This window comes from Plodia interpunctella, chromosome 16 (assembly GCF_027563975.2).
Source record: "Plodia interpunctella isolate USDA-ARS_2022_Savannah chromosome 16, ilPloInte3.2, whole genome shotgun sequence".
Taxonomy (NCBI): Eukaryota; Metazoa; Arthropoda; class Insecta; order Lepidoptera; family Pyralidae; genus Plodia; species Plodia interpunctella.
This window is the reverse complement of record NC_071309.1, coordinates 7,572,067-7,597,606: the sequence shown is the minus strand read 5'-3', so window position 1 is coordinate 7,597,606 and position 25,540 is coordinate 7,572,067. Positions and strand designations below refer to the sequence as shown.

General features: G+C 34.7%; 1 protein-coding gene across 9 annotated transcripts in view; it reads left to right on the top strand.

Moving 5' to 3' along the window:
- The window catches only part of bru3 (bruno 3), a 616,612-nt gene that overhangs the window by 369,368 nt on the left and 221,704 nt on the right, over window positions 1-25,540 (top strand). The gene's annotated exons all lie outside the window — the stretch shown is intronic.

Below are 25,540 nucleotides of genomic sequence, written 5' to 3'. Positions count from 1 at the left end.
GACAATGCGGTGCGATGGGGTGCGACGCAAAAAATTTAATTGTATAGATGTATATTACAGTGTCCTATATAGTTTATACAGGAGACAGCCGTGCACGTCTATACATTTAATATTTTCGCATGATCTCCATAAGGAAATGGGATTAAACTAACTCTCCGCCACATAGTCGGCCTCAACCGCTCAACTACCCCTAATAATCCATTGCAATATTATAACTAAAACTATTGCCTTGAGGATCCCTATTCCTATCTGTTATTACTTTATTTTACACATATTGGTGGGAAGAAGGAGAATAGTAGGATAGATGGAATCGCCGTCGAGATAGCGCGCGGTCGTCAGGACGAAGTAAGAAAAGTGAGTTTCGCGCTCAACCCCGCATACAAATAGTTTAATGGCGTGTTGGTGCTGCGACGCGTCTAGTCTAACATATAGCCTTTATATTATTATTGTTGAATTCGTTCCGATTATAGTTCATTCTGTTTTATGATCACGATCTTTGAAAATATTTTCGCTGTAGTAAAATATTATGAGACTATTTATTTGATTTCGGACATGTATTTCGATACTTATTTCATTCTGAATGTGATTTCAGTTCGTCTCTCACTCGATGTGAATATCGATGTTTCCTCAGCCATTGAGCGTAAGAGCCGAGGATCCGTTTACTTTTCCGGATTCTTATTACAGTATTGGATTGGAATTTTCTTCTCCGGATCCATTTTACAGTATTGGATTGGAATCATAGTTGACAACTCCGCTTATGATAATATTACGAAATGAAACTAAATTACAATAATTAGTAGCCAGTAAATATTTTTAATGAGATTCTTTCGCGATCGATTCGATCCTTGAATCCATCCAATTCCATAGTAATTTGAGTTTTTTTAAATTTATATACACAAAATAAATTTAAAATGTGTGCAAAAAGTTGCACCAGTCATCATTGACGTTAACCTGTGCACCGCCGTCGTTTAGCCAAAATGGCGTAGGAACTAAAATAGTAATTATTTCTTTAACCTACTTTGAAATTTCTGCACAGGTTAAAGGAACTTTAATTCAATTAAATCAATTTGACGTTAAATTTGACCAGCGCAACTAAAATTCAATGACCATTATATTTTATGCTTGTTTTCCCTATGTATTTACTTACTAAAGTAACACGACAGTGACCCGATCGCGTGTTCATTGAAATGATATATATATTGAAAGCATTTCTCGGTGACTTTTGAAACATGGAAATACAGGCAGAATTAGATTTCGCCCGAATTTAATACCGGGCGAAAGTGTTCAGGTGGTTTGGGAGTGCGGCCTAAGGATTGAATTTGCCCCCACTTTGGGGAAATAGATACAATTCATTGTGGAACAATTGAAACTGGATATGCTACACACAGTGCAATAATAAATCATAGTAATATCGTGCGATAGAATAATTTTGGTGTATTATTAAAAGTAATCTTAATGTGTGTGATTTATCCTAATATATTTATATTTATTTATTATTATTAATCTATCTATTCGTATTATAAGAAAAATGTAAGTAAACCACGTATGTACTTAATTAAATTCCAAGGAAATTAATTATATAGGGTCTTTATGGTAGTACTAAATTGAAGCCAAAACATTTTTTTATTATTTTTGACTGTCTGTATGTGTGCCCATCACGAAAAAACTACTGGATGGAATTAGCTTTTTTTTTTACCCGAACGCGTGACCATTGCGTAGTTTGTATGAGTGTTTTTATTTACCGCAATAAAAAAAACAGCAATGTATGCTGAATCCGCCAAGTTCGGTCCGCTATACTAGACTACACAACAATACAAAATTAATATTATTTAACTACGAGTCAACACACTGTTTTATTTGTTTTGTATCAAATATAAGCTTTAAGATTTCAAAAGCGAAACTTATTTTCTTTGAGAAATAAAATGCATTAACCACTAGTGGTGCATAAACTCTGAAAACATTCTATTAATATTATAAATGCGAAAGTTTGTGAGAATACAGGTGGGTATGTAACTTATTCTTTCACACAAAATCTGCTGCACTCATTGTTTTGAAGTTTGATACACGGGTAGAATAAAACCTGGAATAACATACAGGGTACTTTTTATCTTGAAATTTCCAAGGGAGCGAAGCCCCGTGGCGCGGCTAGTAACACAATATTTTTCAGTTATCTGAAAACAATCCGTTTGAAATGAAAATAAGTTACCATCTAAAATTCAGTGCTTCATCCAGTAGTAATTTGGCCTTATTATCTTTATAGCATAGAGCCTTACCTGGCACCCTAGTTGCGCGACAAAAGCAGCTACTTAGAACGACGCGGTGCGATGTAAGAAAACTGAAATGGAGTTATAAAATATAAAGTTATAAAATACTAATATAAAGAAACATAGTTATAATTAACGATGACTTGCTACACAAGAAACCGCAAGAGGTAATAGTAATATTAACGCCTAATCAGTAGTAATCAGCTAGTGCATGTAAGATAGAATCATAGAATAGAAAAGAGTCAGTTGGAGACATATGACACCAAGTGACATACAGATGGAATTGATGTACTGATAAAATAATTTGTAAATAATCAGAAAAAAAATTACTGTTATACAGTGTAAATATAGTCTTTTACTACAGTCTTTTACAGCGACAACATATGTCGGCGCAATCTTAAACGCGTAGTATCACATCGCGTCGTGCAGCGTTTCACAGCTCACCTAGGTCGCTGGGTGACTCCTGGGACGTTTTCCCCTCCATTACTTCTATAACATCACTTTATGATACTGAACTGTGCTTTTTTTATTATTCATGGTAATACATCCTACATTAGCGTTTTGTTCGTCTCTTACGAATTCTGAGCCGTCTTTTTGTCACAGTTATTTATTATTTATGATACGTAACCCACAGCAAATGTGATGTGGTAAGGTAAATATTTGCGTTTTGCACATTTTTACAAAGATATTAAAAAATTGTGCGTTTCCGTTCATATAATAAAAACATTTTGATTACTTTTGTTGTTATTTTCAGTTTCAATCGTATAAAAAGTGATCTTTCTAAAAGAATGCAATTTTAAATTTTGAGACATCTTAACAGGTTTGCTGTAGCTAACATTTTAGTCCCAAATTAGACAACGCGCATGTGACACTGGTGTTACAGGCTGTGGTGAACACTTACCATCAGATGGCCCGCATGTCTGTTTGCCTACTTGGCAATATAAAAAATGTCGACTTAAGGCATATGATATGAATTTTATTAACATCTAGCAGTTTAGGATGTCGGAGTAGTGGTATCTAAATAAATTTAACAAAGTAGAGCAGGTTTCTGTAAATCTTTATAACAACAGCATTTTTTCTCCCATATACAAATTAACCTACGAACATAAATTTTCGACTTTTCCTATTTTTAACTTATTTTTTATACAATTCCTTATTTTAATTGTAAGTTGTATAAGCCATTTCAAAATCAAAACGTTCTTTTAGAATTTGGACCTTCACAGGCACGTTTTAACGTAAAATTTTAAATTGTGGTATTTCTCAAAAAGCTTCATACAACTGAACATATTGTGAAAAATTGATTTTAAAAAACCCAACCTGGATACAATTTGTTTTCAAGTAACTTAAGCATTCGCGTTTAATGTCATGTTAACACAGTTGACATAAACGGGTCTCTAATTGGCAATTAATTACAAGACTTGCTGGCTACTAGTTGGAATAATTATTCAGTAACTCGGATGATAATTGGCGCACTCCACGAATTTATACATATACTACGATGTTTTCCAATAAAAAACTACATATGTAATCCTTGCATATCTTTACATATTATAAAACAAAATACAAAAGGCACGCGGCCGGTCTGTAAAATTTCTTAGAAATACTCTATACATTTATTTAGATGATTTCCGATGAGACTTTCTTAATCAAATTTTCAAGGGAAGAAATTTTACAGAACGGATAATTTCTGGACGGTACGCGCGATCTGTTTAAATTAACTTAACAAAAGAACGTATCACATTCTTGTATGTGTTTTTATTCGTTTTGATTGATTATTGCTATAAATCAAAAATACCTACGTATTTTTGGTTTTTGATTCTTGTCCGAGCATTCTCAGGGTGCCAATTGAAAATCTGCTGCTGCTCCCAGTGGGTTTAGCTGAAGCTGTAGCCATTATGTCCACACAAATGCATATCAAATGAATATGAAAATAAAATCAATTTATATGTGGTCATCCAAATTAAAAGGGACCTTATGGCGCCTGGCACTAACGCTATTATTGCCGTTGTTTTGTATTGGAACAACGGCAATAAAGACCTATATGCTAGGCGTCTAAGATCCCTTTTGATTTGGACGACCACTTAAGTTTGGATTAGTTTGTATTTTTTGGAGTAGGTAATAATAATGTATTACAGAACAATTTTAAAAAATATCTATCTATTGGCACTGCCAAAAATTGTTATTATTTATGTTTCAATCACGGAGAATTTATTAGACGGAATTCAATGAGATTTACGTAATACACAAAGTTTCAACGGAAGCGAAGCCTGGTTAGTGCTTATATAAAACGAACGACATTTCTTATATTATGCAGTTGCCTTGCATAAGATCTAGAGTGGGCTGCGAGGATTTGTATAATGTGAGCCGGGTCACGGGAACCGGGTCGGAATCTTGAAGATTTTACATTTTGGAACAAGCGCTGGGAAATAAGGTCATTTTGTGTTCGAAGGAAATTTATGGTCGACAGCAATACAATGTGTATTAAAACTGTTTTCATATGTATTACTTCTTATTAATGTAATTGAAAACCGTTGTGTTTACTTAAGCAAACAATATCTATAACTTTCGCATTGGTGAATTAGTATAGGTATTACATTTATTGTACATTTATTATTGTCTGTATGTAAATTCGCGCATCACGCAAAAACTATACAATGGAATTTAATGCAGTATTCACAGTTGTACAACAGATGGTCTAATTTAAAATTTGGTATAGGTTTTACCGTGATTCGTTTCTTTGAACGCACGAAAGGAACGCGTTCGAAGCCACTGGCAAAAACTACTTCAATAACTCTTAAGTATTGATATTCGTTTCTCTAATTAGTGCCGATGTTAGCTAATGTCCCATAATCACGGGTCCATGATTGATCTGCTTTGTGTGCGAGTTACCAATTACCGACCAATTAGCATGTTACATGGTGGTTTAGACCATCTCTAGGGTATGTTTTAGGTGGAACATGTATGTATAAGCAGAACGTCCAGCTATCCGAAATCATTACAAATTAGTAGTGTGATGCGATTGACTTTACATACCCAACCCTATCCTTCATATTTACATAACTATAACTGATTACTAATCCACACTAATATTATAAAGAGAAAATATTTGTATTTTGTAATGAATAAACTCAAAAACTACTGGGCCAAAATCTGGCACAAAGATTGACGAAAACTTCAGTAGTAATGAATGAATATTATAATTATCCTCACTATATAGTAACCACCATAGCACCATTTTTTTTTTGTTTTGAGTATGAATTTAATACCCAAAGGCTAGATCATAATAAAATAAATCTTTCATTTATTAAATCGTAGCACTAACAAGCCAAACATTGCTCTGTCGGATGGCTTCGCTCTTGGATGGAAGTCACTGAGGCGGAACACGGCTAATTGTAACGTCTAAATGTAGATCTAATTGTGGCGGCGCGCCGTGCAAGACTGTGCCGTTCCCGCTTCACTGCAACTACAACGCCCGTGACGAATATCGGCATTGATATTGTTGTATAATTATTAGTTTAACATGAGAGTGGTAAGATAATAAATAAATAATAATTCAGTTGTTGTCTAGCATTCACGGTGTTTCATACAACATAACATATTGACAGTACAATGAGTGTGTTTCAATGTTTGAGGCGGGTAATCTTCGAAACTATATTCCGAACCGGTTTAAAAAAATATATATTCAATCAGTTGAGATAATATCAATTAGGATTTGGCTTTTGGATATAAATACTTGGTGCTCCTAATTCCTGTGAATTCCTATGAAAAAACGGCATCAAGATTTACTGTTATGTGAAAAATCCAAGATGTAAAAAGGAATACGTCTACATATAATTTATTTCACAACAAATTCTAGATGTAAGAGACCCTCAACCAGGACTTGGAGCGAGAGCATATGAATTTATTCATAGATGCGCTTCGTATGTAGTGAATATTTGTGTTTATCTGTGAAACTAGCTCCAGGATTCCAGTGTTCATAAAATTTGGATCAGATTTAATATATTTTTATTTTGTTTCATCCTAAGTTATCGTTACAATTGTGCTACGATAAGAAATTTTAAGATTTTTTTATAAATTTTATTTATTAAATTATACTTCAACTAATATCTTAATAACACCATAATACTTATTTTTAAAACTAGTTTTTGCCTGCGGCTTCACCCGCGTTTATTAGTAAATTATTGTTGTCAATATCTCGGGTTCAAAGTCGTATAGCGATAAAACTTATATCAGATTTTAAGTTAAATCATCCTACTGTGAAAACCGCATCCAGTCCTACGACTGCCTTTTAAGTTGTGTAAATCTAATACATTATTACCATTTATTGTTTTTCAAAGAACTCTCCGCGATATTTTACACACTTTTCATGCGTTTGTTGCATGCATGCATGCGTTCGAACCAGTTTTCAAACCATTTATTCCACTGTGAATTGAGGGTAGTCAAAATGGCCGATTTGTATGCGTCAACAGCTTCTTCGGGTGAGCTAAAACGTTTACCACGAAGGCTTTGCTTAATTTTAGTAAGGCGGGTGATCTTAAATTTCGACATTTAGGGTGCTCAAAAACAAAACTCAACTCAACTCTTTGTTTGGCGGGCGGTGTGCGAACTTGCATTGTCATGGTGCAGTATCATACGACGTCTTGAGTTGTTCTGTCGAAATTCTGTGATGACTTGTGGCAAACAAACAGTGGTATACCAGTAAGCGTTAATCGTCTTGCGATCTTCTAGTACAATAGTGGCAACTTTGCCACAAACTACGCAACCATTTTTTTAAGTGCTCCGTGAGCGTGTGACTTTGGTCGGTTTTGGCTCATCTTGGAAGACCCAGACAGTTGACTGCTGCTTGGAATCTGGATTGTAAGACTTATATCCAAGACTCGTCACTACTAACCATATCATAAACGTGTTTTGACTCTCCTCGGTTGAATCGCTGTAGAGTTTTGCGACACCATCTAACACGGGCTGTTTTATGGTCGTCGCTAGGCAAATGTGGTATCCAACGAGAGACCAACTTTCTTACGCCAAGTTTTTCGTGCAGGATTTTTTGGATAGTAGTTCCTGAGATGCCCACGGATGCCTCTATTTCACGGTATGTTACATGACGATCTTCGACGATCAGCTGCGATCTTCGCGTGGCTTATCACTGATACTACAGTGCCCACGTTAAAATTCGAAATACCAGCGTTCTACAGTTCTAAGACATGGTGCTGCATCACTAAATATAGATTTGATCTCCTCATAGCAAGGAAGTCGCGTCTAATCCCCTTTGAAAGTTGTAGAAAATTATCGCGCGCATATTTTCCTTTGACATGTCCATTTTGACAACCGGCTTGACACCTTTGAGCAGACGCTATTATAAAACTATTGGACTAATAAAAAAACATTCTTTTGTTTTCGAATTCTAAATTCAAAAATGAGGAAAATCTAATGTTTTCTTTTTTAATAATCGCGGGGGTATGCAAAAGACAAAACTTAAAAGGCAACCCTCGTATAAAAACACAGACATAGCTCACTTATAGTTTATTATTATTTTTATTTTCTCTTTGGGAAAACAGCTGACTACATTGTAGAACGTAATAACAAAAGAGATATGGCCAATTACAAGTTTTCACTGACATGAAGATATTATTATATGTATAGATGTTATAAATTCAACAAACTGATGCTATATTAAATTTATATATTTTGCTTCCCTTAATGTGAGCTGTAAGAATTATTAGAACTGTGAATAATAATAACACAGGATTCATTGAATAAATGAAAATATGTGTAGGTAGGTATTGAGAGAATTTTTACGGACAGACGAACTAATCGCCGCATTGTATGTTTAATAACAAAGGGAATTGTTTATAACATGATATTAACACCACCTTAACACCCATGCGCGTCTATTGTGACATATTTTCACGATAATACCATAACAATGACACAGACCGTGCACTTCCCACGGTTTTTACGAGACCCGAACCACGACACAGCGAGAGAAAAGGGAAAGAGGCCTTTATTCATCGAAGTAACGTCACCTGGTGGCAAACGAGCAGAGTTGCTTCAGGCTCATGGAAATCTGTGTATATCTCTTTCATTTTCGCGTGTTCCTGATTACATTCAATGCTGTGTAAAGTTCTAGACATCCAGGGATTGCGTAAACTATTAACCAAAACATTTTGGAGATTTGGATTTGTTTGAATGCTACTTTTGTTAGAGAAATGGCAAAAAGACGTCTACTTTTTGTTTTTGCTTTGTAGTAAATATTATGATTTAGGTACTAATTACCTATAGATATTTTGCATTGCTTTTGAAAAATGGGACTCTCTCTGCACTGCACTGAGTTTCCGCTACTTACATGTAACGAATTGTGTTCAAGTTTAATAAATTGAATACGGGTAACAAGATAAGTGAGGCGACTATTCCTCTGTTCTCGTCTTGTTTTCTGCCCGTCTAAAAATTACGAACAGAGACCGTACAGAGAAAATACAGTGAACCAGCGAGCCGAGAGCGAATAGGAAAGTTTTTAATACCCACGTAAACAATGTTAGAATAATACTATTCTCCTCTTCATCTGTGAATATGCTTGAGAGATGAGTTGCTAACATGTTTTTAAAGTAAACAATGTATACTTGCCCTAGTTCTATAATAAACGATTGTAACAACGTCGCGGAACTATTTAGTTCGCTTGACTGTCGCTTGTACTTACATGATTTCGAAATACATTGTGCCTATTTGTAGACTTTTCTAATTACGTTGGAATATATTGGTCCACAAAACAGTACCTACATAGATCTTCATTACCTCCTATAGATGTCGCATACGGCGACTGAGGGACTATAGCCTTGGCTGCCAGTAGCCAACAATAACATTTCCAAAGAGGGTTGACGTCAGACAGAAAAATAATTATGTTTAACATTTAAAAACTGAGATCGTAATTCCTGTTATCTGGCCGCTACGCCGTTACTCTTAGACCCAGGATAATCTGATGGCGGCCACCGAGGAAGCTGTAAAAATAGATTAATTTTCGGTGAAAATTTTGAATGAATCGACAAGCCAGGAAGGAGAAGAATTTTCTTATTATACAATCTTTATTGCGATGCGCTAGTATATTTCTTTAGAAGGCATATGGATCAGATACAATCGAGAGTAAAAGTGGTGTCATACAGGGAGGTCGAACGACGGCTGGGTACAGAGATAGAAAAAAACTCCACCGGAAAGTACCTTGTTCTATAATGTTGAATGAACGAATGTTTTTTTCTATTCAAAATAATGATACTTTATACATTCATTTTGGTAATTTGAGCTCAGAAATCCAGCATTAAATATGTAGCGTACTGGTCGGAATTTGTTTGCACCGATTTCACCCCCCCAGTAACGCGATTAGATGGGTGTAATTTTGTCTCAAATTCTCGCCCCGGGCGGGGAGCGGTATAGACATGAATTTTACATGACTCTATCGCGTCACATGCTTCGTCATTCATTTTAGGAGCTAATAAAACCTGTTTGTTGTGTCGAATATGATAGAATGTGTTTTGATTATAATCTGATCACGTAAGATACATCATTAATGTGCTATTTTAATTAGACTACGAGGCTTGGAGAAGGTAATGGCAAACCACTTCATTAATAGTGCCAAGAAAGTAGTTGTGTGTATTTCATTCCATGTAATGACCACAACTGTCATGTTATGAGGTTCTTCATTGTATGCCTATAGATACACTACATGTACAGTCGATAGTACATCAACCATCCCAAAGTCATTGCAAATTAGTTGTTATCACCGAGGAATAGAGATTCGTGCAATTAGTTCGAGTAGGTAAATTGATTTGCGTATCAAGTAATCAATACATTATTTTATATAAACTCAGTTTATGGGTCACCTTCTTATCATTTGCTGGTGTTTATTCAAAATAGTTGATATAAGAGTGGAAATTTTATTTTCTTAATTATCTTGTAAATTATTCTCTTGAAGAGAAAAATCAACGTAAGGACCAAGTTTATTTTCCTACAACAATTTCTAGCTGAAATTTCCGATAAACAATTTAGAAAATATTTCTTGCCCATCACATTCCATTAAAGTTGAGCATAAAAAATCTCTATAGCACTCATATTTTATTTATTATGCCCATCGTGTAGCGAAAATAAAAATGCACGGTATCAAAAAGCGCGGAAATTCCTCAATTTTCTTAAGAAATTCCTTTAAAAGGAAGTTCAAATTATTCGTTAATAAAGTCGCGTCGGCTCGGGTAGACATTCCTTTGATGGCAATGAAATATTGCCAACTACGTAGCGCGAGCTGACGGCCGAATCCGAGCCTACAAATAAAATGAATTTGCCTGGGGCGATAGTAGAAAATTGGAAATGTCATTTTCACCTTTTTTTAATGTTTGTGGCAGGGCGCGACGCCTCTACGATAGGATTACCGTTCTGAGGCAAAATTCACCTGCCGGTTGACGCTTCGATTGCGGAATAACCGAATGACCGGCCAATCCGTAATTTTATATATTTCTCTCATTTTGCACGAGGCTGCGGCTCGAACTTTACGTTTTGCGCTGTCGGTTATTCCATGTCTGGTTTTGAGGTCATTCTCCTGTTTGTTTCTCTTGTGTTGTATCTGTGAGTTAATTTCTATAGGTAATTTTTAATATGATTTTCTTAGGGTGTGAGCGCCACTGACGTTTAGATGAAATGTTAACGTTAAAGTTAACATCAAAGTTGACAAGTGCTACGCACTCGTATTAAAGCTGTTTGAATTGTGAATAAAGTCACAAAATACTTGTCATAATATCTATACCTATTTACTATTTTTGCGGCGTTGTGCATATGACATGGTAGATGGCGCCACAGTATAAAAAGCACTTCACTGGCAGGTAATTGCACTATGCGAAACAAAGGATTCTCAGTTTTAAAGTTAATAAGCAAATAATACAATTTCCCTTCTCAACATGCTAACTTGTATGACTATATTTACATGAGCAACAAATTGCATTTCTCTGAGGCTGTGGATTCATTTCCTGGGAGAAGTGCAAGGAAGTAGTGAGTTACTGAACTCATCTCGGTTACCTACTTCAATAAAAATGACAATGTTCTTCAACGAAATGTTAGGTTAGTTGTTACGATGAAAAATTATATTACAACAAAATTAATTTGACGACTTCTGTGGCCTAATAGTCATCATACTGGACTCCTACACTAGAGGTCCCGGGTTCGATTCCCGCCCGGTTAGAAAAATATAATTTTCCATCATGGACAGGCATGATGGAAAATGATATTTTTCTGTTTGACCTGAGTCTTTGATATTTGTTTATTTATTTATATGTTAAAAAATAATGTCGTTGAGTTAATATCCCATAACACAAGTCGCGATCTTACTTTGGGGCTAACTTAATCTGTGAATTTTTACATAGTAAAAACGCATTACCTTATTCACAAAATATCTTAAATTATAAATAAAAATATTACTTTCAAACGGAGCTATGGAGAGCATCAAATACTAGATCGTTTTTTTTACAAGTCACACAGATTTTGTTAGCTCCATAGGAGCATAGCTCCATAGTAAGTATATACTTATATATGTAAAAACGCATTAACTTCTTCACAAAATATCTGAAATTCATTCACACTTATTGACGTCGAAATCTCTATGGCCACGCGAATAAATCTACTCTTAGCAACTCAGCATGAACCATTAATCATAATATTTCACTTCGGTTCCCCACAGAAAGTAAGACAAGGGGTACTATTTTTTAAATATACATACGTTTGGCTTGCGGAACTCAGGAAACGTGATTTCCATTCATATTATATATATCTAATGACAAAATACTGTATTATGTAAAAATAAAAGGTTTTTTTTTATAATTCGGAATGAAAAAAGTAAGCACAAATGTGCTATTTCATACCACCTTTACACAAATCAGCCATCCGTTTAGTTTAACTCATTCCGTGCTCATTAACACTTAGTCACTATATAGTTCTTTCTAATATTAATTCCTTTTTCCAGGTAAGTCACCAATCAACTGCGCAGAAGACCTGAGTAAGTCTGGGAAACGCCTACACAACGATATAAAACCGTACTACAATAAATTAAAAATGAGAGGGGCCAGTTCTATAAGCCGCTCACGTCAGCATCTTTCATCAATTTTCCGCCTCGTTCACTCTTAAGTAAATGGTATCAGTATCGAGTGGGACGGCAAGACCATACGCCCGTTTGGGCACTGAAAATACGGCCTAAGCCTGCCTCTCGTTCGTGCCGATAGCAAGCAACAGGTTTCTCGAGAAATATTTTTATCCCAGTAATGTATCACTACGGATCTTCAAGTGCGGTAATTTGTGCCGTCTCGATATCGATTAAAGTCCCGACCTCACTCGATATTTCAAATTCCGACGATTTATGCCTCTTGTCGTCGTTCGATATAAGGATTTTATTGGTTCACCTTTCAATTTTAATTTAATACATTTAGTTGATTTGTAGCTTCTATTTCGTTCGATTAGCGCAGGCTCGGAATTCGCAACGCAAAAAAAGCCAGTAGTGGTAATAAAACTGTCACATATACAGCTAAGATAAAATAACTTCAATGCTTTGTAATAAAATTGATACACACTATTATTATTAAATTGATATTAAGTATTTATTGTAACCAAATTTATACACACATACGAGTAGGTTAATATATCTATCTAAAGTACACTTTTTCAATCATGTTCACTTTTTCAAATAAAGTTTAAATAACATTTTATATAACGCATTTTAAGCGAAAAATCGAAAAATAAGTTTTATGTCCTGCAGTGGCCGAAATTATAATGTAGAAAAAGAGAAAAATAAAAAATGCAACACCACGGCTATCGGACAAAAACAAGAGAGCACTACAATATTTCTTGAACCTATTTAGTGTCCAAATGCTGGACAAAGTGGCAAAAGACAAAGTTATTTTCATCTTATGACTACCAAAATAAATCATCGTCGGATCCCTTTCCCGTCACTAGCACTATTTCCGAATGAGATTTCACATCCGGCACACATCTTATTCGCAGTCGGGAAAATAGTACAAGTCATTCTATTATGATATTCGAACAAAGAAACACGTGGTCTGGCTGGGCAAGCTCGCGATTTTGGCTTACGTCACGGTGCTATATTGAAGCCGAAAGCGAATTATTATGTCGTTTTTCTCGATCCTAGTGCAAAAAATGTAGTAGTTTAAGCGCGTAATTATACAAAATATTTGGTGCAGCTGTGGTTCTTGGTGTTTATTGTTCAAGTGAAAATTACCATATATATGTATGTTATAGGTATTTTTATATAAAATTGTTTTTATAAAATTGTTTCACCTGAAATTAGTTTCTTCGAGATTTTTTTGATTACATACAATATACTATTTTACTTATTTACCATTTTGCATCAGAATGCATAAAAACCTAGTTAGGTTCTATTTTTTGAACTGAAAACCTTTTTTGTTTGTTCGCTTTCCAGGCAGGAAACTTTATAAAAGGGACTTTGACTCTTAATATTTTACATTCAACGACTTAATGGCTTTTCAGTGTTTTAATTTCCATTTTCGCTTTTAATTTGAATTTGGTCTCGGTTACCAGCATTTTTAGGGCGACTAGATTGACACTGCAATGTTACCACACTATGTTTACACTGTAAATCATTATTACAGTTTTGTGAGATTCATACAGTTGCTGGACGGCCTCGTTAAAGGCGCAACAGTCGCCAGCGGCGACAATGCGATCAGGGTTGTCACAAAAAGGAAAAGTGGTACTGTAATTCTGAATTAATTAATTTTAGTATCCAAATATTTACTGTTCTCGATTTAGCTGTAGCGTTTGGAATGTGCCTCGTTTTAAACCAGGCTTTCGTAATATTAATATAAGAATTATTACAAGATTTTATTTAGTTTCACTTGTATATAAATATATACACAAATCACACAGATTGAGTTAGCCCCCATAGTAAAGTCAAGACATGTGTAATCAAATCTTGCAAGTTAAATTTCACCTATTTCTGCTTGTTTTACAGAGTTGTGTTGCTTCAATTTTCGTGACAATATATTATAACAATAAGCATGATCTGATGGTACACCCAGGATCGGCTCCCAAAAAGGGAACTTCTCAAAGGTTTACTGGATGGACATGATTTTTTTGTCTCTTTTGAATTCAACAAGATCTCAATGACGAGAAAAAGCTATTTTTTATTAAAAAAATACTTGGGTTTTCTTTACAAGTGAATTCGTAAAACGCTAAATTTAAAAAACAACTATATAGAAACAGACGGTATAAATATTACGATTTTTAATTAAAACAGTTGAAACAGTATATTCAAAGAGTAATTTAAAAAGTACAAAAGATCCTATTTACTTTTGGATATTTTTTCTGTGTAATCGTCACAAACATGCAAATAAATGGAAGTATTTTGTTGGGTAAATCTCTATGTAGATTAAAAACAACGTAACATATTTAAATATTATAAATGTATAAGGTATTTTCAATTGCAGTTTACACAATTAACAATATGTATAAGTTTAACGACCTCGGTGGCGCAATGGTAAAGTGCTTGCCTCTGAACCGAGAGGTCCTGGGTTCGAACCCCGCTCGGGTCATGATGGAAAATGATTTTTTTCTAATTGGTCCGGGCCTTGGATGTTTATCTATATACGTATTTGTTATAAAATATAGTATCGTTGAGTTAGTATCCCATAACACAAGTCTCGAACTTACTTTGGGGTTAGCTCAATCTATGTGATTGTTATTTGTTTGTATTTCTTTATTTATAAGTTAAAAGTATTCTACATTTCTACTCAAGTGGTAACATTGTAACAACAAGTCTGGTCTGTTGTGCATCCTTATTATAAAACAGAGTCCTCTGCCGCGTCTGTCTGTCTGTCCGTTCGCGATAAACTCAAAAACTACTGCATGGATTATCATGCGGTTTTCACCAATAGATAGTGTGGTTCCTGAGAAATATTTAGGTGTATAATTTATTATGTTTTTACCCGAGCGAAGCTGGGACGGGTCGCTAGTATTATATAAATGCACAACAGGTCAAACTGATATAGGTACAATGACAATAAAGTGTTATTTTTATAATTTGTTAATCACTTTACACTCAACAACACATTAAGCTATCTATATATATAAATCTCTTGCATTACAGAGTGACTGACTGACTGACAGACAACGCACAGCCGAAACTGCTGAGCGTAGAAAGCTGAAATTTGGTGTGTAGGTTCCTAGGACAGTGTAGAGGAGCACTCAGAAGGGATATCCTGAAATTCCCACGGGAAATGGATTTTTACTCACATACGAGGATGTGGGCAAAAGCTAGTTAGGTATATAATTCATTGCATGCGCTGCGACATCGCTACTACTTCGTCGTAAAGATTAAAATTATTTAGAAATGATACTTTCTCACAACAAATCGTAAACCTAATGCCAAATGTAGGGTAACTTGACTTTCAATAGCCTGTGCAATGTAAATCATGATAATTTTAAACACATACCGAGTTTTTCCCCTGAGTAGCAAAATGCTAATCTGCGGCGCTCCACGTCACTCAACGAAGTGTTCACGGGAATTATGAAAATTTTAATCATGTTACCCCGTAATGGCCCTTCATTATAATTTTAATATACTCGTTTAATATTACATTTCGTAATATGGATATTACCTTTTTGAAAACAGTACTTAATAAAGCATAAAATAGAGAATAGATATTTAATTTTACTACATATAAATAATACAATATATCTTATGATTGATAGAAGAAACAAAAAAATAAATAAATCGACAGTAATATAACGTACCTACCTATATAGCAAAAAAATAACTAATTTCACTTTTGCGTTTGCATTCACAAAGTTCGTTGAAAAGGATTGCCACTTTGTATTAAAAAGATTGCAAACATCAACTTCTTCTACAAGCAGACAGACATTTTAAGTCGGTTTCCGTTACAAAATTACCTACTAAGACTTTAAATAAATACCCGTCCATGTCTGCAGAGCATCCGATTTCATTAACGAGTAGTAAAGAACATTTCCGGACGTTTCCGGACGAAACCGCCTCGAACCAGTTTAGTCTGGATGGCGCTGGCTTCGAGCAGTTTGTAGTAATAGTGGCGTAGACTGGACTTAATCGTATACAGCGGTTTCGAAATACGCTACGGAATTTCCGAGGTGCGAAATTAGTTAACGTTGGGGTTTTAGGCTAAGCTACACTTTAAGATGTTAGCGACAAGCGGCGATTGAGATTGGAGAGTCTATGTTAAAGTTTATTGCATTTATTGCGATATTAAATTTTGACAGGCATAGTTTTGAGGAGCCCGATAGCGTATTGCAAGTGGCATTGCGCTATAGAGCTCATCAAAAACTAATTTTGCTTTGGCAGATTCAGTTTCAGATTCTTTATTGCAAGTCACAGGTTTAAATGATGTCACATAAATATAAAGTACAAGTGACGTCCTACGTCCGTCCGACGCAAGGGCACCGAAAACATAAGGGCTACTACTTAAATATATGATTCGTGTTATCTTAGTAAGGGAATCGAAGGTTTCACTGAAGGCACGTTAACATCAACGCATGTTCTATAAACTACCTTATCTTAGGACACCAGTACCAGAACAGCTGGCGGCATCCTATCCCAGCATTTCTATTCTATATACTGGGGATGTTCATTTAAATAGCTGACGGAATATTATATATGATATTGAAATAATTTTAATGTATGTTTTATTTATTTTATTTAAAATTGTACGTATTTTATTATTTCCGCTACCGCTTATGTAACAGGCTTGACATTCTGTTTTAGACGGAAATTGGTTTTGTTCCGATATAACCAACAACCCTCAACAAAACCACAAATCAAACTATATTAAAATATATATCCATCAGTTAAGGTCACAGCCTTATATATGAACCTCAGGTTGTGGTGTACAGGGTTAGTACAGGTAAACACATACCTGACTAGACAGACTTGACATTCTTCATACTGAGGGCCGTAGTCATTACGTGGAAGGAAACACAAACAACGGTTTTTGGGGGCCATTCATGAAGTAGTTTGCCATTGCCTTCTCCAGTGTATACTCGCCTCGTACAGTCAACAGCAGATCAACCTACCCAAATTTATTGCAAACTCGCCGTAACTTAATGTGCTGTTGACTGTACAACATCAACGGTAAATCGTCATTCTAAATGTAGCGTAATAAATGTAGCTATGATTTCGTAGCAGCGCTACAGTCGTAGGCACTTCGTAGCAACGACAATATATGCATCGTAATACAATATGAAATTTTCTTCCAGTTTTTAAATAGTTATTTTGTAAGTATAACAAAAATTATAAAGCCATTCCTTACCTTTCAGATAAAGGATATATGTTTATAATTTTTTTTCTTTTTGTTGATCTAGATATGTTTGGGATAAAATATTCTAAAGAGTTGTTAAGTTGTTGTTAATTCTTACTGGGTGCGTGCCTAAATAAAAAAAAATCGTCGAAGCTTCTAACCGAAATGCTTGTTACAATGCATTAAATACTAATATAATTAATATATTATAAATGGCAGTAGTCCTTTATTTTGTTTGCAGTAAATCATACCGTATCGTGTTATGAAATCGATGGAGTTTTTGAGTTCATTCGTTATATACAACAATAAAAAAAAAAACAAATTGCAAGATGACTCTGACAGGTTCCGCAAATCTTGATAACTAAACACTAATATTGTTACAAAACTAGAACATCCACTTCCGTGAATGAAATCAATTTGGTAGTAAACCTAAACATACAAACACACAAACGCTTACCTCTTTATAATATTTAATGGATGATTGATTTTGGAAATTATTCCTTCCTCAAGAAAATTTACGCATCGTAAGTGGATCGTGATGACAGCGCGGCCGCAGCGGTCGAAACGCTCCGAGATCCACATCCAGTAGCGAGTAGTGTGGGGAGCGTAGCGGCCCATGGTGTAACATCTGATGTAACGTTGCAGTATCAAGTCTCATAGAAATACCGATGAATGCAAAATAAAGTTGACAAGGTCAGAGAATTGCAAACTGTACATATAATCTAGAAAAGGAATTTATTGCAGACTATTATAGTACTCCATTACACAATGTAGTCACAGTTTTCTAAACCGAAAACGGTGGCCACCAACATCTTCATAGTAAATATGTGATGGTGGCATTGGAGTGCAGCTATGTGCACCTTAAATGAAGGAATTAAAAACTATTGGAAATGATAGATCGCAATGGCGGTTAGAAAGGTTTATTTTGTATTGTAAAATATAAAAACAAGATTCCCGAATGATTGATAGTAGCGTAGCGTAGTGAACAAGTAACTTAGCAACGTCCAACAAAAACTGATATACATGGTGTTTTCCCCTGGCAACATCAAGGGCAAATACAAGGGCGACCTACCCATCTAATTTCGACTATCCTGTACCGTGTCATCTAGGGGTGCAAGATGCAATTGTTACGGGTGACGTCCCAGCTAACAGCTCCAAATAGCGATAATACAGAAAAACAACTTGTTGAGATGAATATATTGGAAAGCGGACAATGGGCTTTGACGCTTAACGGCTCTGGAAGAAACCGGAAAAATACTTGTTTAAATATAGAGAAATAGAAGAACATTTTTTTTACGAATAGTACGAGTACTTTTAGTATAAAATTATATTCAGTTTGTGTGTCTGTTTTTGAATTTATTTTGAACCATGCAACCGATTTAGATGAAGTTTTCACTGTTATTTAAACAATTAATTTCCGAAGATTTATAAATAAATTACACTACGCAAAGCCGGGCCAGGCCGAGCTTTATAAATTGTCAATAATAAAATAAACACTCGAAACAGATAAAGGAATACATTAGTAAATTAAAAACACATATATTTACTTCTATATCTTGCACTATAGCTCTTGTCATGTTTTATCCAAGTATTCCAAAGGCAGGCAATATTTAGCAATAACTTATAACTAAATTGTATCATAAAATGTATGTATTATTAATTTTTAAGGAATAAAATACGCTAAGTTTTATATTAATTTCAACTAATGTTATAAAAGCGTAAGTAAGGTTGTTTGTTACGTCTCTATGGTTTATTTACTGAACCAATAGTCTAGAAAGGGTATCTTTTTTCCCAGAAAAATAACTGTTCCCGTGGGTACGCGCTAAGCCGCGAGTAAAACTAGTATTTAACAATAGCTATAAATGATATTTCTTTCCTATGTCTTTTTTATTTTGTGCTAACAATGTTCGTCTTCATTAAGGTGCGGTCAAAGTCCCGGTCGTGTCTACATACCTTAGCTAGAGCCCCTCATATTTCCATCAATTACTGCCTAGTAATTAAGTTATCACGAAAATCATGTACAAAATTGTCTGCATAATAAAATTTGTTCGTGGACTCGACATGGAAAAAAAGGATACCTTTGTTTTTAGTAATGGTTTGGAATTATCTCAAATTATTCGTAACGTCTTTAAAAAGTTGACGTTGTAACACGATTTACTTTGCCTTATTACAAAATAAAACATTATACAATTACACCAAGAAAAAGTAATACATATCATTATAACACAGCAACATCGAAATTTACTTTTTATCAATTATAATGAGAGTTATCCATACTCATATTATAAAGAGAAAAGATTTTATTTTTGCTTTTGTGTTTGTAATGATAAAAACTACTGGGCCGATTTTAATGATATTTTGCACAGAGATAGGCAAAACCTTCGGGAGTCACATAGGCTACTTTGTGTTGTGGTTTTACTCGAGCGAAGCCGGGGCGAGCGGCTAGTATTCAATAAAGACGGAAGTGTGTGCCCGGCAATCACAAAGAGACGGTACACGTGTCTCTCTGTAATTGCCTGGTACATGTGTTTACATTACATCTGTATGTATGTATGCTCCACTCCACAGCATACTACAGAATAAATTTTTCAGGATCAGTTTTTCTCTGCTTTGTATGTTTGGTTACGTTCGGGGCTGTTATGCCGCAAAGCCCGGGGTCAGCGTAAAAAAAATACTAATGATTTTGACAAGTGATTTTACAACCGGCTGCCTAATATCAACCCTCCTTGGGAATGCTATTGTTGCCTATCAGCTGCCTAGGAAATATCACTTATTGCCACGTGTGACATCCACGGGAGGATATGGAGTGGTCCTATTTTAGGGCGGAACCACACGACACGTGTACGCACACGTGGGTACTTATGTTTCATTCTACTCGATATGGCACTCTACTAAGAATCAATTTTCCGAGAGCAGTCAGCCGTGCTTACTCGATAAGATCAAGAGATAACATTTAAATAGATAGCGAAACATGACAAAAAAAAAAGAAAATGTACAGAAAATTGCTGACAATAAATGGATATGAAATAATTATTTTCTTAATGAGGATCGACGTCAAACAGCTAGCAGAATAGCTAACAGGAAAATCACAGTCGAATATTCAATTATTTCTATATTTTTTATTTAGGCCAAAGTCAATAATGTTTCAAAAGTACAGTTATCAAATATTAAAATAAATTGTTCAAAAAATAATTCAATCCACTTAACAATAATACCTATATTATTTTATTTATCAGAAATAAAGCTGTCCGTCCCGGCTTCGCTCGGGTACAACCATAATAAAATATTCGCCGAAAGTTACCAAAGAAATCACACTATTAATCTGTGCCGTAGTTTTTGAGTTCATCGCTAACAGACAGACAGGCTCGGTAGAGGACTATGTTTTGTAATACGTAAGATTAAAAAAGGATGTATATGGTACAGTCTACAGCATATATCAAAGTAGGTACCCTTTATAAATTCGTATGCCGCGGTAATAGCGATGAATTTACATTGAATTTGTATAGATTGGTGTGCCGTACTATCGAATCAGTATCACATAACACTAGAATACTATGTGATTATATAAAAATATTCATAAATGTGTAATCTAAATACATAATTGTCTACGGTCAAGATGTTGTTTCCGTATAGATCCTGTCACATAGTTTAACTTCAAAGGATTTATGTTAATTTTGAACCAAATAGTTTGATGCCAAAAATGTATAGTTTTTGATTAGAAATAATTTGGAACAACTAAATAAAATATCATTACATTAAACAAAGTCCTTGGTCGCGTCTGTTTCTTTGTCACAAAAACTACTGCACGGATTTTCACCAATAGATAGTATGATTCTTGGTTTAGGTGTATACGTCAAAATTATTGTAACAAAATAAATGTTATGTAACTTATATTTTCATCTGTTATGTATGTATTTTTAATTTATTCTACCTTATACATAAGAATTATAATAAAAACCGAAATTATGGATTAAGAAAAATATTTCTACACGGATTTCTGTACGGTATGTCTTGAGAATGGTACTGGTAGTGCCATATTTCCCACATTATCTATACTATCCATACTCCAAGTCTAAATTTTAAATGTGAGTATTTTATTTGTTTGTCTTTCACGTCATAACGGAGCTTTGGATTGTGTGTGGTTGTGATGGCAACTTTTTAAGTTGACCGCGGAGTCGCAGTAAAACGAAATAAAAAAAATAGAAGTCAAAATTTATGTGTCTTTATTTAGATCTATCTAACATTTAACAAGCGTGCAACTAAACCAAAGTTAAAGTTACATTAACTCACTCATCTAATTTAACACTCTTGTTACTATCTTAACTTGTACATTCTAATGTCAAAAGTTTCAAACTACTCAACTAGACACATTTAAAATTTACACAATAGTCCGTATTACCAGGTGTTAAGGTGCAAAATTGCAAAGCATTGCAGTTTTAAGTCACAGCAGAGAGCACAAGTGTCGAAATACAAGAGGCAAGTGACTTCTGTTTCAGTTGGAATTCGATTCAGAAAGTTTGGATAAGCGCATGTAGTGTTAGTACTAAGTATTTGAAGTAATGGGGAATTCACATGAAGCTGGATACTAAGTTTCTATACTAAGTTTTAAGTCAGGTACACCAAGGAAAATTAACTAAAAACAAAACATGACACTCGTATTGGTCTTCGAACCAATGGTCTTCAGGGCCTACCTAGTCTGGATTTCACATGCTAAAATTATACCAAAACCAATTTCGAATATATCAACATATTTATCGTGTTATTTTTCGTGTTAAGATAGTTAAACATTTTTTCAAACATTCTCTGGGTGTCTCTTAAAAATACCAGTATAATGTTTATGTCATCAAAAACATGCTGTAAAAAATACCAAGTCTCGCAACTCAGTTTTTCTACCATAAAAAGTTGGGAGATCCATGTAATACCAAGTCGGTTAATTTATTTAGTCCCTACTTAAAGGACCTTCTGTCGTAAGTTATTATAATATATATATTAAAAATATTTCACATTTTAAATAAATAGTTCGACTTGGCCATCAGATTTATGCGTTTAACATTTTGTAGTGTGGTTTGGCCAGAACTTTTTAATTTAATGTTTCAAAAAAAAAGTTACGTACATCCAGGTTTCCTAATTCGAATTGAATAGTAAATATTTAAAAACAGAATAGAATGAAAAAAGAAGTTAATTCACCACTAAATTATAAAAAAAAAATATGAAAGTTAAATGTAGTTTACTTGAAATAATGAATTTCAGCAGTCGCTTGTGTAAAAAAACTTTAGAAGCAATGGTAGGTTGGTTTTTATAAGACATTTCACACTACATATCTAGTTACACGTGCAAAAAATATATATAAAATTTATAAAAAGCAAAAATTACGTGTTGTATTATTATGTTAGTGTCAGATATCATCAACAAAAAATAGAAAATATCTATTATTCATACATTCCGACGGCGTAACCCGCGAATTTTCCTTATTAAGTGGCTAATGAACTTTTTTCTGGCTATTTGCCATTGTACTCATAAAACCAGGGCCCCATTACTATCATCATGAGATATGAGTACAAAAACATGTATTCCATAATGTTACGGCCCGTACGCAGAGTTATGGAGTTTTTAACGATTCGTAGGCGCACAGAATGAAAATTGCATTTTTCAAGAACAAAAATACATCTTGTGTGTTGGTGGATGTCTGTTAGTATTTCTTTATATCGTGTGTGTTATTATTATTACTGACGTTGGTGACCGATTGTATCCAAGTCGCCTAAAGGCATCTGACATTACTTTTACGACTGCTTATCTCCATCTGGTGACAAAATAGATGTTTGTTACTAAATTATGTGGAACATTTTGCCCGCGGCATCGATTGCGTGAATTTCCCACGGGAACAATTATTTTTACGGGGTGCAAGGAGCCGCATGTCCTTCTACATACTTCAATCTACATGTATGCAAAGTTTTAAGAAGAATGAAAGCAGGTACAGGTAAAGCGTGAAGAGGTAAACAACAAACAAACTTACTTTCGCTTTTATATAATATTAGTTTGTATTTACTGTAATTATTCTCAATACATTTGGTATTTTGATGGAATAAAAGCAAATAATAACCGTATTTTATTCCGTTGTTTCATAGACGCCTGCAGCTCCGTATAACATCGGGATAAAAACCAAGGCGTAGCTAGTATAAAGCATATTATTCAATGAAAACAAAACGGCATCCAAGTTGGTCAATTTCAGGGAATTTCATATAAAGTCGGGAAAAATGCTTCGGAATTTTTAATTCCGCACAAGAATCTACGTCTTATCCAATATCGTCATATTTTACTATGAAACTATTATTTAAGTTACTTTCATTACAAAAAATATTAGAAATAATGATCAGTCTTGACAATGTATAAAATCAAGGAGAAGATTTAGAATTGTATGAGGTACGCGTAAACTAAAACAAATATAATTCGGATACTCTAAGAACGACAAAGAAAACAGGCGAGTGGCGTGTGGAACTGAATAGGAACACTATATCCTCCCGTGGATGTCGTACGAGGTGACTAAGTGACACAAATCCTAGGCAGCTGATATGCAACAATAGTTTTTCCAAGGGTGACGTCAGACAAGCGGCCTGTTGTAAAATCTCAGTCGAGGGTGATTGCGTTTAGGGTAGTGAATCCGCGAAGCATGCACATGCAAAGATAAGAGAGACAGAAAAAGAATGAAGACAGAAGCGATCCTATTCGTAAAGAAATGGTTAATCCAACAAATACAAAAGGCCGTCGGAGACGTGATGTATCCGCAGGATAGTGCTCTACTAAATTTACGAGTGTTACCTTCCGCTTTTGTCCGGTTTAATTAAACCTTTGTTGGTACATTAATATCAATTATGGTAATCCAGATCTGAGTGGATTCAACTGCCGACCTACTTCGACGACCCACGACATAAGTTACAAACTATACATATATATGTCTTTTAGAGGACACTATGTGCTCACTAGCGCCACAAGCACATTTTTTCTACTTATTTACTGTTTTTTTTATTATTATAGTGAGAAAATTATGACGACGTGACGTGTGGTTCCGCCCTAGAATAGGACCAATCCATATCATATAAATGTTGTCGCCTCGTACACTAAGGGACATAAATCCTATAGTATTCCCGAAGGCTGACGTCAGGCAGGCGGCCCGTTGTAAAATCTGTCTCTGTGCCAAATTCATCAAAATCGGTCAAGTAGTTTTTGAGTGTATTCATATTGAAACAAAAATGCAAATATATTCTCTTTTTATAATATTAGTATGGATAAATATACAAACCCACTTTAACATTATTAAGTAACATGGATTTTAGCACTGATTAATTTGAACAACTATATCATTATTATTACCTTAGGTTTTTAAGATCTAATTCATCATCATCTCATCCACAAGAAGTCCTATGTGGACATAGACTGCTATATATTAATAGTCAATAATAATTATAAGGAAATAAGTTAATATTCACTGGCTGAAGGTCCCAGCTTGCCGTACGCGTGCGTACGGTTTCAGTCAAAAACTAATTATTTCTACCCCGTGGGGTACTTACGCAGCGCTCTAAGACATAATCCTTGAACAATAATTAGACTCATTATTCCACCCATAGGATCACATTACTGCGAACACAGTTGACAGACATAAATAGATTTTATCCTTCGTTTGCAAAATCAGGAGTTTTAAGTTTGACGTATCGGTGTGATCGTGTAATCGTCTCACCCAATCAGTCTAAAAAATCTACTAGTACAGAAGACCATTTAGTTACTCGCAGTGAAGTCAAAACAGCTAATTGACGAAGTTGAGAATACATTTTCGTAGACTATTTACCGAAGCACTTGCATACCGAATGCATATTCGGCACGTACACAAAAAAATTAAGGTGCATATACACGCAAGCGTTATAATTCCATACAACCATGCAGCAAAATTGCTGCACTCCATTT